Source organism: Lepidothrix coronata, unplaced genomic scaffold, assembly GCF_001604755.1.
Source record: "Lepidothrix coronata isolate B3197 unplaced genomic scaffold, Lepidothrix_coronata-1.0 Scaffold14, whole genome shotgun sequence".
In the NCBI taxonomy this organism is placed as follows: Eukaryota; Metazoa; Chordata; class Aves; order Passeriformes; family Pipridae; genus Lepidothrix; species Lepidothrix coronata.
Window position 1 is genome coordinate 8,537,235 of NW_016690194.1, and position 14,862 is coordinate 8,552,096.

The following is a 14,862-nucleotide window of genomic DNA, read 5'->3' on the forward strand; positions in this document are numbered from 1 at the left end:
CTCACATTCTGTAGCCCTGCAACATGCTCATAATGCAGTGACTTACAGAGTAAAAGACGAGTAGAAGTCTTGATCTCTTAAACTCTCTTCTCTGTATGTCTGTGCCATCTATATGTCCTTAACCCATGAGAGCCCTCCAAGGCAGACACAGCTCTTTGAATCTGACATACTAAACTGCCTGGCATAAATAGTCCTTCACTGTTTTAAGATGCTGCCAGCCTTGGAATTTGCCATATATTCTGACATTTACTGTTGGCTATAAGGGCAAGCTGTTCAGACAGGTGAAAAGTTGCTCTATAAATGCACTAATAAATCCTTTATACTAAAAGAAAAATAATAAAAAATAAGGAAAGATAAGCACATAACTACAGTAACAACTGATCATGAAGGATCATAAAAATAAAGAAAATGTAGGTAGAAAATTAATTCTTTGACCATGAATACATACTGCAACACATAATAAAATTTACAAAATATATGCCTGTAATGCTGAAATAAAAAATAACATGTATTGAAGATGCATCTATTGGGTTATTGCGCAGAACAGTGCCAGGACCAACCTCCTTTTTCATCTGAAAGAAAAAGCACATAGCTTTAAAAAAATTTACCAAAGACATTAAAATATGAAATGCCTGAATGAGCAACTGCAATGGGTCTAGTCATGTAGCAGACCTAGAAGAACAGGACCTTGTGTAAGAACACAAGATTATTAAACTTGTAGACAATACCATATAAATCAACACACTGCAGATTAAAACAACTAAATAAATACATAAATAAGTAAAAAACCTTAAACAAATAAAACCCAAACAGCAATCTGTAGCCTTTTTATTTTTTTTTTAGTGGGAAAGGCTAAGTTGAGGATATGGAATACCGTGCCTAAAAAAACCTTGAGTTGTTGATGTTCTGACATTTGTTTTTAACATATTTTTCTAAAAAGAAAGGGTTGTGGGTTTTTTTGTTAATAAGAAGCTCATCTGGCTACCTGCATCAAACCCTGAAGAAAGTTTGGATTTCTTTCCCACCATTCCCATAATTGCCATAACCATGCTGCAGGCAAATGTCTTCTCTCAGCAATCAGCCTGAAGGAATGTTCTAAGGAAGGAGCATGTAGGGTGTAATACAAGCAAGATCCTCATTTATTGAGCAAAAGGAATGAATATAAGGAAAAAAAGCGCAATTGTACACTAAAATGAAGACTACAAATTGGATAGAAAAAGCCACCAACTTGTAAGTTTAATTAAGAATTCCAGCTAAGGTTGTCTACAATAAATATTAAGTTGAATTATGTTATTTTCATTACTCCACTTCGTCATTTGAAATGTAAGTTTTAGGTGACAGGTAAATGGTACTTCACATGGCAGATTGCAAAGATATTTTGCCTGTTAGAGGCCACATGCATTGCTACACAAGCTAAAGGTGATCTCTTCTCAGGACACATTTCAAACTGTCACAATTTGCAGGAATTAAAATAGCATAAAATAATGTGCCAGTTTTCTGAACTTGTGGAGTCTTCTTGTTAGCAAGGTAATAGTGTAGTATTACTAACAATAGGCTAACTTTTTGTCAAAATTCTGTAGGTTCCAGAACATCTGTGAGTTGATGTTCTAAAACCTTTCGGTCACATTTATTTCTTGGTATTTTCTTTTTAGGTGACGTGGAGAAGTGTGGAGGAGCAAGGATCAGAATGGGAACGGTTTCAGGAATGGAAAAAGATATAAGCTATTGAAAGGACTTTATTATACGGACTTTGCAGTTCTTATGTGTTTACAAATATATACATTGTATGATTCCCTGAGATTTGTAATACCCGGGCTTGCCCAGGCATGCCTGCTCCCTGCTTCCCTGCTTTCCCCTCTCATTGGCCGAAGAAGCTCCACAGAGGAGAGAGCTACCATTCTCTCTTTCCTTCCCCAGTTCCTCCCCCATTCCTCCCTCTTCACCTGAGTCCCTCTTCATTTCCCCAGTTGTCTGTCTCATGCTCCGCCCCATTTTCTGGTTCATTCCACGCCAGAGCTGATAAAATCGTTGTGCACCGCCATTAAAGTAGCATAGCATTGCAACCTCAACCCTCGTTGGATCGCTTTGTGCAGTGCCGCGGCCCTTCGCTCCTCCCCCACGGACCGTGGCAGAGTTGGCAAAACTAAAGGAGATATTAATGAAGGAGAAATTATTTAAAAAAGGAGATATTGTTAAAGCCTTCTCAGAGAAAGTGGAAGGAGGCAGCACAGCTGCAGCAATGCGGTGTGGAAGCAGAATACTAAATAATTTATCTGTTTTTAGGAACCTGAATGGCTCCACCAGGTATGGAAACTTGAGCCTGGAGAACAGAGCACTCGTGGTCGTGTTCCTACAAGGCTGTCAGCCATTTCTGGGTGTTCTGCAGTGGATTTTTGAATAATTGAAGGTAGAAAATGCATGGTTCAGCTCTTAGCCTTCATGTTGCCTGAACTGACATAACGAAATATCCCCCTGGAGAGACTGAAGAGAGTTAGGAAAGCACACTGCTCCCCATGCCTGCTTGCAATTTTTCTGTCTCAAGGGCTTTGCACAGGTGATTTACAGTACATTATGCACACATTGTGTCAGGGCTGTGAGACTCCAAATGATATTATGCTTCATAAGCTGCACTGCAACAAGCAATCAAAGATGTTAAGTCATCCATTTTAGAGCAGATTTATAGAGAAATAGTCAAGTTCTTGAATTAAGCTCCTTGCACTGCAGTTTGAAGACAACACAAAATGCATATGAATAATGTAGAATAATGGGACAAGACATGGTTATGGGCATTTCAGAGACTGGCATGTGTTTGTTTGGAAGTCACATGGGGAATAAAGTCATATGGGGAGAGCTTTACTCCAACAGTGGACACAGAGAGGATTGCTCAAGAGGACCCAGGAGTGATAGCTTTTCTATTCCCATTGATAAAGTGACCTGGACAATTTTCCAGGTCTTGCTAACTTAGTCAGCAAGATAAGAGGTTAATGTTACAGAAATCTTACCCATTTTATTCCAGGAACCTCCTCTCTCTGTATGCACTAACTTTGGCCACTGCATCCACAGTGTTTTTTGCCACATACACAGACTGTCGTGAGGACAACTCCTGCCTCCCCATCACTTGTATAGGGTCAGCTTCAGTGTAGCCCAAGAACACTGAAAAACAAATCAGATTTGGGAGCAGGGGGGGAAAGTCAGTGTTATCAGTGACAGTTATCAATTTTAAAATGTTTACTTCCTAAGGCAGCTTCCAACGGGGGAGGTGCAGACATGGTTCAGGAATCGGAGTTTACACAAGGAAACAGAAAAACTGATCTAAGGCAACAGTCACCCTCACAGCCAGCTGTTACTGGAGTTTAAAATTTAAACCCTAGACTTGTTTCAGACAGGCTTTAATAAGCAGATGCTCTGGGAACACTCCAGTTGCCTAATATGGGCATTTGGTGTCACTGTAGATGTTCCAGATGCAAAACTTTCATGCAGGGATAGCAGATAATTTCTGCAACCTCAGGGTTGCACCAAACTACCTAAAATAGGACTTCATACCTGTGTTTAAACATCAAAATCCAGTGCAAGCAGGACTTGGAGAAAAAGCCTCACATAAAATCTTTCTCAGCAAGTTATTTCAGTCTTTCTTTTTTTTTTTTTAATTAGCAGTGAACTTTAATGAGAGAAGAGACTGAAATGCAAGATGAGGAATTATAATCACATAACTTGGCACAATGTGTTTAAATAATAACTTATAAAGTGGCATAACAAAAGAAAATACTTGGAGCGTCTAATTTTATTGTTGAAGTAATTGAAGGCTGAAGAAGCATTGGGTATTATAACGCAGGTTTGCAGCTATTATGAATCTCAATTCACATGTATTTTCAACTGATAGATTTTTTTGCATAATTCAGATGTTTCAATTTCTTAAAAATAACATTAATTTGAATTAGTTTTGTCCAAGAAATACAAGTTTGTCATGACAACCTCTATGTACTTCAACATAAGAAGTCATAGAATAAATAATAAATTTATCTGTGCATATGTATGTCTTAATTCATATTAATGTAACATACATATATGCATATATATATATGCTTCCCCTCATTATGTATTATCCAGTATTCATATAGTATACATATATATAAATATATAGCCTTGCATGTATAGCTATGTGGGTTTGAGATTCTCATCCATGAAAAATGAAATTTATTTACAAATCTGATGACATTGTACCATAGAATATCTGGCTGAATGAACATTGCTATCTTCTTGCCATTTTTTGTTACAGCTGTCTGGTACAAAAAAATATGGAAAGCAACCTGAGCCAGTGAAAGGCTGGTCTCACCAGCAGAATTTGTGTTAGCAGCGTACTTCAAATTCTGAGATAAATTCATTTCTTTAGGGGGCTTGACTGCCTCAATTCATAAAGCCAAAAGTGTTTTAGCAAGCACCACTCTGACTTGCATCATTGTAGACCCCAAATCATATTCTCTCAGATACCACAAGCACAGGAGGTTTACACAGCAGCTTCCATGGAAATGTGAAAGGGCTTTAGCATAAGCGTACTTGAGGTAGCACAGTTTAAAGGAATCTCAGTGTGAATATCAGTCAGATGTATAATTTATATATTCATGTTCATGACATGATTGAATTTTTCTTTTTTCCACTGCTTATACTTCCTGTCCAATCCATGAGCTTTGTTTAGTTTTTTCCTCATGCAAATTGAATGTGCTCAGAACACCAGCAGCACAGATATTCCTGAAGGAATTTGGATTAAGCTCCTATGGGAGAAGACTGGGGAAGAAGAACTCAGAAAAAGATTTCAGATTTGTGTTTAGATGTGCTTAAAGCAAAGTGCAAATTATTTTAGTGGTATTTATAGGGTTTGTACTGTTTTATTTTATTCCTTTTCTCACCTACCATGATATTTTGTTCACAAGCTTTATTTTGACACCAGTATATTCTGACAGCTTTTTTTTAAAAAAAATTCATAAGAATTGAAAGACTGTCAATCCTTTCTTGCTCAACAATATCTCATGGAATTGCTGTGTGATAGGTAACAAACCAACTGAACATCTCATATATCTTCTCCCCTTCAACCATGGAATAAAAAGAATGGGATGGATTTGACTTCGTTTTCTGCTTTTGCCAGTATGTAAGAAAACTACCTAAACAGTGCTCCTCAAGGTTCATGTGGGAACATATTTGCTTTGTCCAAAGATCACATATATAATTTGTTTTTTGCTTTGTAAATTCTTGCCACATTATCTCTATCCTATTCTTTACAATATTCTAACCACATTACTCTTTCAGAGTATCTGTTCTTACCAGCACAGATATTGTTTCATTTTCCCCTCCTTGTAGCCCATTACTCCTTATTAACATTGACTGCTGCTTCTCATTTACAATAAAACCTTTTATTTGCTTTCTTATTTCACCTCTGAAATTGCCGAGGCCTGTCTCTGTCTGGCATCTCATACTTTCTTAGAAATGTTTCTTCAAAGTCTATTGCAACAATGGATTTTACTTGGAGTTTTAACATCCATGCAGCAACTTATGCAGTCATTTTCATTTGGTTTGATTTTCTTTTAATGAAGAATTTCACTTTTATTTAATTTCTCATGCTTTGATAAAATACTTTAATTTTATTAAATACTTAATGTCATAGTTTACTGCCTGTGCTCTGTTTTATGTTCAGGATCACACCAAATGGAAATACATGGAGGAAACACAAGGCATTAATTCAAAGGTTAAAAAAAACCAAAAAAGCAAGCAAACAAACAAACAAAAAATTTAAAAGTCCTTATTGTTCTCTTTTAGACTAATGTTTTGCTTTTAGGATGATTCAGTTGACATTCAACAGCAGGACTTCAGTCCTTTAAGAGGATCAATATCTTCCACTTAAGTTAATATCAGTAGAAAACTTGTGAACTTAATACCTCAGTGGGGACACTTAGGTTTACAAATGTATAAACTAATTAGCAGTGAATCTTGTGATAAGGAGTTAAGTGATAAGAGTTTCCATAGAGGGGAGGGCAACAGTGAACATTTTTATTGTCTTTAAAACCTTTCAATTTATTTCTCAGTGTGGGCCTTCTGGATGTATTCAACTCCCTCTGGAAATATGTAAATCATTAAAATGCAAATGAAAATTGAAATTGAAGCACCTAGCAAAGGGAAAAAAATCAACAGAAATTACTCACTGAATTCAGTAAAACAAAATACAGATTGAAGTGGAATTATCCAGCAGAAAGCATTAGGTCACAGGGTATTTAAAGTAACTGTTTTAATCCTTTTCCAGTTGGCTGTAGGAAACTGGGGAAATGCAATCATAAATACTTCGTAGCAATTATAGTTTACAATTACAACAGCTACAATGCAATCTGTTTCATAAACTGATAATTTTTTCCTTGAAAATTTACAAGAACTCACTGTTTTTCCTACCCTCAACATCTCTAGATTAGTTATTCTCAGAAGCTTTTCCAGGACTTCATTTGTCTCATCCTTACAGAAGTGCCTCTAATTCCTGGACCAACAACCCATTTAAGTACATTTCTTCTTGGATTAACATCATACTTTTGGTTAAAAAGTTGTCGCCCTTGTTTAATCACTCCAGAAACCATTTTCTCCTATGGTTCCAAAGAAATTCGCAAGAAAATTCATCTCTGCTTTGCACAAACTGATTATATTTTTCAGTTGGAAGCATCTGATGATTCATTTGCATTTTTAGAATCATTTCACATTATTGGATCTCAGTTGTTTGTTAAAACATATAGATATCTTCCTGTCTCTCCTCTTTCCAGCTGATATACTTGAACTTTATAAAATAAATCATATACTTCCTCTATTTTGCAGTCAACCTGACTTGGGTGGATAAGAAATTTAATCTTTCCAAGGATGAATTCTGAACATTTTGGATAAAAATAAGACTGGCTTATTCTTTCCACTGAGCTTACTCTCTTTTGTCTATTTAGAACAAGCCTTTGAATAGGATTTTTTTGTATTTTAAGAATATGCCCAGAACAGAGGTTGTTCTGTAATGCATTTGCAGCAATCTTTTCTCTTTAAATGCCACTCCTCCTGCACAGAATAAGAGCAAAACATTTGCTGAGCAGCAGCATAGTCACTATTATTCTCTTTGTCTTCCACCTCTGGAAAAATTTGAATATTTTTCAGAGTGATGGACCCTTGAGAAATATACTTAAATCAAGACTATAACCTGGGACTAGAGCTTATTCCTGAGTTGTGTTGGTTCTTTGTCCTGAGTCAAATAGTTTTCAATAGCACTTCTTAGTGAACCTGTTCAAAATTATTTTCTTATTCATAATTTATTTAAATTTTCATATAGTTTGAGGTTGAATGAAACAGTACTTTGGGTGAATTACCTTCAAAATTTGCAAATTTTTAATCATTGGAACAATTCATCAATGTATTCATTAATGTCCTTTTCTTTAGCACATTCCCACTATTTGTAATATTTTCCCTTATGTGGAACATCATGTTTCATGTTTCAGATTTACAGTAGCAGACAAACACCAAGATGAGGATTTTCCTTTGTTAGGTAACTTAGTGAGTAAACTGGCTATTTTTAAAAGATAATTATCCATTTCTTCCAGTGGGTTTAGTGTCCTTTTGGCCTGATAGTGCAGGCCATCATCTCATAAGAATTCCTCTAGAAGTCACAGCAAGAATATTCTGGAAAATAATTGCCTATCATGTGGAACATTTTCTTCTGTTGCATAAAATCAAGGACATGCAATCAGGATTATTTGGCCAGTTTGATTTCAGAGCTGGACAGGCCAAGGAACCTGAAACTTGTTATGTATTTAAACCATGCACCCATCAATTTACATGTATCCATGACCTGCCAGATGCAGTGTTCCAGTTGATTCCAATATAAACACTGTTAATGTACTGTGAAATGATTCTCCTGAAGCAGCATAAACATTTAGTCTTTTCGTTAGACTAGTGAGTTTTAAATTACCATTTTTAAAATGCAATACAAAACTGTATTAAAAAATTAGGTGAAGCTGATCATACAAAATTGACTAAAAAGTTGACCTTGAAAGTTTTTGACTTCATCGAGTAATTAAAAAATATTAGGCCAAGAAGATATTTTTAATTTAGAAGCCCAGTTTCTATTCTAGGAATATTATTTTTAATATTTCAATATGGATAATGCTGTGAATCATACTCTCTCTGTAATTGTCAGACAAAGATACTTTTCCCTAAAGAAAGGGACAAATCTGTAATTTCATTTGCCTCACTGACACTTAATCATCGACTTTGTCAGATGTCTTGTTTTCACACACACTGTTTTATTTGAATTGATAGCAAGCATCCAACATTTCTAAAGAACACTGCTTTAATATACCTGATTTACAACATATCAGTTAGTTAAACCTTAGAAACATATAATTTTGGTGATCATGAGAAGAAATGGAAAAAAACAGGGGTGCAGAGGAAGTTTTTTCTGAACTTTATATCTGTTGCCAGGGCAACCACATACTCAGCATCTCTATAGATTGCTCAGTGTAATTGCCTCATTTTAAGTATTATGGACCCAGGTAACAACAGGTTCAAACACACAAAGGAATGTGTATAAGATCTGAATCTAAATTGTCACTTTATTTCTGAGAAGGAATAGTCCTCTTTGTATGGGTGGTTTGTTGTGGTTTTGGTTTGTTTTTTTTTTAATTGTTTTTTTTTGGGGGGGTGTGGGTTTGGGCAGGATGGGGAGGCATTTTTTTCTGTTGGGAGATTGGTTTCTTTTTTTTTCTAAAATGTGTTGAAAAGAAATTGAAAATTCATTTGCAAGACAGAGGAAACTTACAGTCAAAGTCCAAAGCAAATTCTCATCTCATGGGACGTAACTTCAGCTGTGTGATGTCCGTGGAATCTCCATTTCTCAGGATGCAAATGTCTTGGAAAGACAGTGTCCTAGTTAGGACAGCTGAGATCAGTTCATCATGGTATGGGTGTAACCCAAAACTGTGTATTCTATAGCCTTCCATGCCATTACCCAGAAACTGTTGTCAATAGACTATTCACACCCTCTGCCCATAGAGCCTGACTCCTTAGGCTATAAACTAAGTGTTAAGAGGCCTGTGAGATAGGAGGATGCTCTTGTCCTCACACCTTTTATGGAAGTCCCCACTCTGAGCCTTTTATGGAACTCCCCGCTCTGAGGGAAGGATTGACCATTTCTGCCTGAACTGGAGAATATATAAACCTGGAGTTTCAGAACTTTTGCAACCACTCGTGGGATCCAGAGGAAGACTGCAGCTCATCGCTCTCAACCACTACAATCACCGCTTCTGACCAGACTGCAACAGCTCTCCCACCAGCAGGTTTTTTTCCCCCTCTCCCTTTACTTTGGACTCAAGCGGGGCCCAGGGAACACCACTTTGTTCATGCCCCAGGGTACTGGGTTGTACATGTGGGTTTTGTGGGTTGGGACCAATTGTTTGTTTGTGTGATTGTGCTTGCTGTGTTGTTTTAATAAATTGTTATTCTGACTTGTGGTCTCTCCTTTGAGTTGAGTTCATTTCCTCTGCTGGTTGACTCTTAAACCAGCACAGACAGATACAGGTTATTGTGCCTCCTGAATTAATCACACGTAGCCACATGAGCTAATGGGGCTGCTGTGGAATGAATGCTCTGTGAAGAACAGCATCACCTTAAATTAGTAGGATGTGTGTCTAGATCTATAAAAAGACAAATCTATTATATTTTTATCACCATTTTAGTGTTCAGTGTCATCACTGACAGTAAAGTTGCAATGTCTAAGCATTATAGAATTGATAAAAAAGAAAAAATGCTTGGATGTAAATTTCCAAGCTGCAGAAGAGACAGATTTGGCACATCACATATCAAAAGAACCAAGTTAAATAACATGGGAATACACTTGCTAGGTCTATTAAAAAAAAAAAAGAAAAAAAAAAGAAAGAATCTAAAAACCTCTATCCTTTACTGGCTACTTACGTGGTAACATTAAATATAGCTGTGATATCTTGGGAGTACAGTATAGAGTAAAGAAGTTATTTGTGAAAGTTAAGCTAATGTGTCACCTAGAAGAAAAAGCTGTTATTAACTACAATACGTTGCTATCTATCACTGAGGCAAACTTTCAAATGCTCACACTGACAACCATCAATCTCACAGGACAGAGACCTATGATTCATTTTAGACAATTGCTGTCCCAAAAACCTTGGAAACCAAAAGTTGTTCCCAAATTTTGAGTGATGAAGTGAGGGGTGTTTTGGATTACTTCACAATGTGGTCTCTCTGATACCAGGGAGCCTCATATAAATTATGGATCACACTGAGGAGCACAGATAAGGCAAATTATTGGACTGATAGTTACATAGAACAAGTATAATTTATGGTATTGCATCTTACAGAAAGACACCATAAAAAGAACAAGTATGAGAAAAAAAGACATCCAATTTTTCATCTAAATATGTAAAGAGGAATTTTTCATTAAGCTGTCATGAGATCCATTGGACAATGTCTGTAGTAAAGAGGAAGGAATTCTACGATTAATGATGAAACTTTCTGGCAGCATTAATAGATAGCAGTACAATAAAGTCCTGACAGCAGAAAGTCCTCTTGTTTGCAGTCTTTTATCCCACTTGTCAATGAAATGCATATTTACTCTGTAAGTATTAATCTTGGTTAGGATTTAGAAAGGTAAGTTATATGTGAAACACTTTCAAGGGTACTGTTTGAAGTATTTTTAGGAGCAGATTTTATCAGTATTTAGAACACCTTTTATATTTTTCATGTTCTAGTGATAGCAAGAGAGAGCTTTGCTTCGGTTTGGGGTTTCTTTATCTGTGATGCTGTTTTACTGATAATAGCTTTACAATATTCAAAAGTTATTCCAATGTGTAAAATATTACCTATAGTTATGTTACACTGTAATTGTACACTATTCATTCCTACATGAGGTTCTTAGAATGAACAATTTCCTGTTTTCTTGCTTGTTTTTTTTTTAAGTTGTATCATAGATTAGAAGAGTACCCTATTAAAGGCATTTAATGTCTTGCATCTGAGCAGATACAAAAAGACAATGTAGTATAGGAAAACAGGTAATTGGGAGGGCATCAATATGTATGTGAAAGTTCCCTACCAAAAGAGTAGAGAAGACACCACCTGGCCACCAGTCCTAATTCAGATGGAGTTTAATCTTTAACTTTCAAATTTTTTTATTTTCAATTTTTTTTTCCCTTGCACATTATGGCTTTGTTTTACTGCTGTGTTGGCAGATAGAAAAACTGGAAACTCTGCTGGTGAGGTGCATGTTGAAAACCCTCATGATAAATTATTTATCCTGATTGTAAGCATGGTTAAGTTCATCGCATGGAGGAAGTGCAGGGTAGACGTGAGGGGAGTGGGAAAATACCTCCCTCACACTCTGAGTTTCAGGTCCTCTGGAAAAAAAATCATTAAATAATGGACTTAGATAAATGCCCTCCTACTCTGACAGAATGTAATAAGTAACCACAGGTTATGGGTTGAAAAAAGTGGAAGAAGATCACAAAGGAAGTCAGCCACTGAACTACTCCTGCCTTTGAAAATTTAAACTTACATGTCTCATGTCCAACAGCATCACAGCAGAGTGAGTGAAATGCAGATCCTTTTTTTCCTGCAAGAAATGAGTGAAATGAAAAATGAAAAACTGAACCTTCAAACCCTAAGCATATGATAAGAGAATTTCAGGGAGCAATTATTTCAAAGCCAATGCCTCCAATTAGAAACTTTAATGTAGGCAGCTTTTAACTGCCTTTAAAAATACAATAAGCATTGCTGAATTATCTGCTCATTCTCTCAGCACCTTAAGTCAGAATACTAAAAATCATTTATACCAGACCAGCCTAAGTTACACAGATGCAAGTACTCAGCCCAGGCTGATTTTGTACACATTTGATTTTTCTACACATTCATGATTCACTAAAGGATATATGTAACTAATCATTTCCAAAAATTTATTGCACATTCCAGTTGATAAATTTTGTCTCTTGACTGTTTTGTGTACAGCAAATGGTGCCTAAATTAATTAAGATTTCTTTGAACATATACTGATTATTATCCCTGTTAATCGAGCACTAATACTGGTAAGGCTGACAGAAAGTAAGTTACAAAATATTTGAGTAAAAATAGTCCTGGAAACCCTGCCAAATAAATGCAGAAATTGATCGAATATGGAACTGACTCAGAGGTAGCAGCTCACTTTCACCTGGGCAATCAGTTACACCTACACAGAGAGAGTATATAATGCTGTCATCCACTTAAGATTTTGGATTTATTATGGATTTCCCTGAAGAAGTAAAAACTGTGACTCATTCTACATAGGTGTGAATGCAAAACAGGGAAAATTCATGTGATTTAAAGAAGATTTAAAATTTAGAAACTTACAAAGAAAAAGTTTGCAAGGTTCGTGGTAATTCTGTCTTCACAAAATCCACGGAAAGAGAAAATTTTCTTTCTAACAGAAAATCATGCTTCCCACTTTTTATTGGAGGCTAATTTTAAATTATAGCAATTGTGAATAACACTACAGAAGAGAAAATGGATATTATGAGATTATGTTTTTCTGAGTATATGTCACATGACTCTAAATATCACAAAAATCAGCAATTATAGAAATTGGTGTAAGTACAATATATCTTTCCCTTTCCACCATAACTTCCACACACATCAGATACATGAACTTGTACTAGACAAGGACAATTTGTTCTTCACCATCACTGCCCCATTATTTGTTTATTTCCCTTCCCTTCTCATACAATCATTACTCCTCCATTCAGCTACAGCTGATCTTATTTGACTGGATTCAAATGCATGTAAGACATTAGATACCTTATTTATTTCAATTTCTTGCACATTGCAGCTGATAGAAATTTTAGAGGCATACCATGTCATGTTATCTTGATAAATCTCAAGTGAAGTTGTACAAGCTTTAATGAAATTAGAATGAATTAATGACTGCTTCGTTGAAAGAAAGCATTGCAAGGCTTTGCAAATGCTGTAAGTGTCTACAGTAGCATTCAGCCATGCAGTAATTAATGCAAGTATTCATCTAGACTTGAAACTTATGTAGATGCACAACAGTACATTCAGAAGGAGAAGGAAAATAGACCCAAAAGACAACAGAAAAAAAGAACTCTTGAATTTAAACACATTTCTATCAATCTCAAAAGAAGCTAGTTTGTATTTATATCTACATGTGATGGTTTTCACCTTGAGCCTTCCCAGAGACCAGCTTGTAACCAGGAAGGAACTAGGAAGGTGACCCAGGATGTATTCCTTGCTATTCCTTTACGATACCTGAGGTATAAATAAGGTGTAGATAAGAGAGCTCGCTCTCTTCCTTTCCGGTGAGGTTCAAGAACGGTGGGTCCCTGTCTCGGTCTTGCTTATGTGGAGCTGAGGCCTGCAGTGACTGCTGTTGTCTGCCACACGTGAGGGGAGAGCGCTGGGCAGCGTCCAGCCGTCCCGCTTCTCTCAAGGAAAGTGGTGAGATTTTGCCAGTTCTTTATTTTGCTGGTTACCAGATTTTTAGATTGTGCATACCTCTTTTGCTTCTGTCCCTTTTCATCCTTTTTTTTGTCCTTTTTATCCTTCTCCATTTCCCTCTTCCCTTTAGGAAGCTAATTGGGGGTATGGGGGTTATAGGTATATAGTATTATCACTGTATATATCTGGTTTTATATGTAAAATATATATATTTGATATAATCCTGTTTCGTTTGAACTTCTTTCAGGTTTTTTTCTGTTGTTCGCTTTTTTTCCTCACTTGGGGAGAGTGGGAGGGGGTAGGAGACAGCTCGGACTTGGCAGGAGAGCCAGGCCAAACTGATACACTACATAAAATCATGAGGTAAAATAGAGCATCTGTTACTTGTCATCAGCAGGAGTTATCCTTTGTTAATGAATTGTCCAGTATCACCTGACTGTACTAGTCAGTGTTACCAAATAATAACCACTAATAAATGTCTGTGAACTTGACTGGACATGACTTAAAAAATCCTCTGTGGCTGGAGGAGGGCTTCAAATTTTTACTGATCAAAGAATAATGAAGGGCTCTTCAAGGAAGGATATCCAGGCTTATACAGCCAAAACCTCAAGGTCTAGGATCTGAAAGGACACAGAATACCAAAGAGACTTTGCCAAAGCTGATTGGAATAATTACTTCACTGATCTTGTAGGCTACTATAGTCCCCACCCCATAAGACAACTGCTTGTTTGCAACTTCATGCCTTTGCTAGGTCATATTCAGGTGGTCATTGAATATAATATCAGATTTTTTTTTTCAGTAAAATATATATTGAATTTTGTCTATCTTTATTCAATTTTTAACTCTAATCCATTCTCTGGGGTTCTTTTAATCTATCTCAGGTTGATTAAACTATTAATTCAAAAGTGAACATTGTTCCTTCTATTGCCCTTGTAATTAATGAAATATTGCTGATCTTTGCACAATCATACTTGATATATACTTTGCTGTGGAAAATAAACATTTACGGTTATTATAAATATGGTTTTCTAGTCACTTTTACCTTATTTCTATAACACTATACTTCTATAATCATATAATGAGAAATTCACATAATTATATGACTATTTTTGAGCACAAAAATATACTTTTTCAACTGAGTCAAGAGCCTTGCTATAATCAAGTTATATACAGACTATTTCCTATTTTGTTGCCTGCATCTTAAATGGCGTGACACGAGTCAGCATTTCCAATATCTTGTCACCACACCCTTCCAGTGAAAAACAGAGAGTTTTTTTAAGTAGTGTCTTGTCTGGTATTTTGTACTGCACAATGATTGTCTATTACCTTATTATTTATACTAATTGCATTAGC

At 36.1% G+C, this 14,862-nt stretch overlaps 1 long non-coding RNA gene across 1 annotated transcript; it reads right to left on the reverse strand.

The window, feature by feature from the left end:
• Nucleotides 1–267: 267 nt before the first annotated feature.
• LOC108493080 lies at nt 268–13,647 on the reverse strand. Its single transcript, XR_001873325.1, has 5 exons — nt 13,321–13,647; nt 12,409–12,547; nt 11,582–11,638; nt 3,003–3,153; nt 268–572 (listed from the first exon to the last, which is right to left on the reverse strand). It is a non-coding gene; the product is annotated as an uncharacterized LOC108493080 (long non-coding RNA).
• Between the last annotated feature and the right edge of the window lie 1,215 nt (nt 13,648–14,862).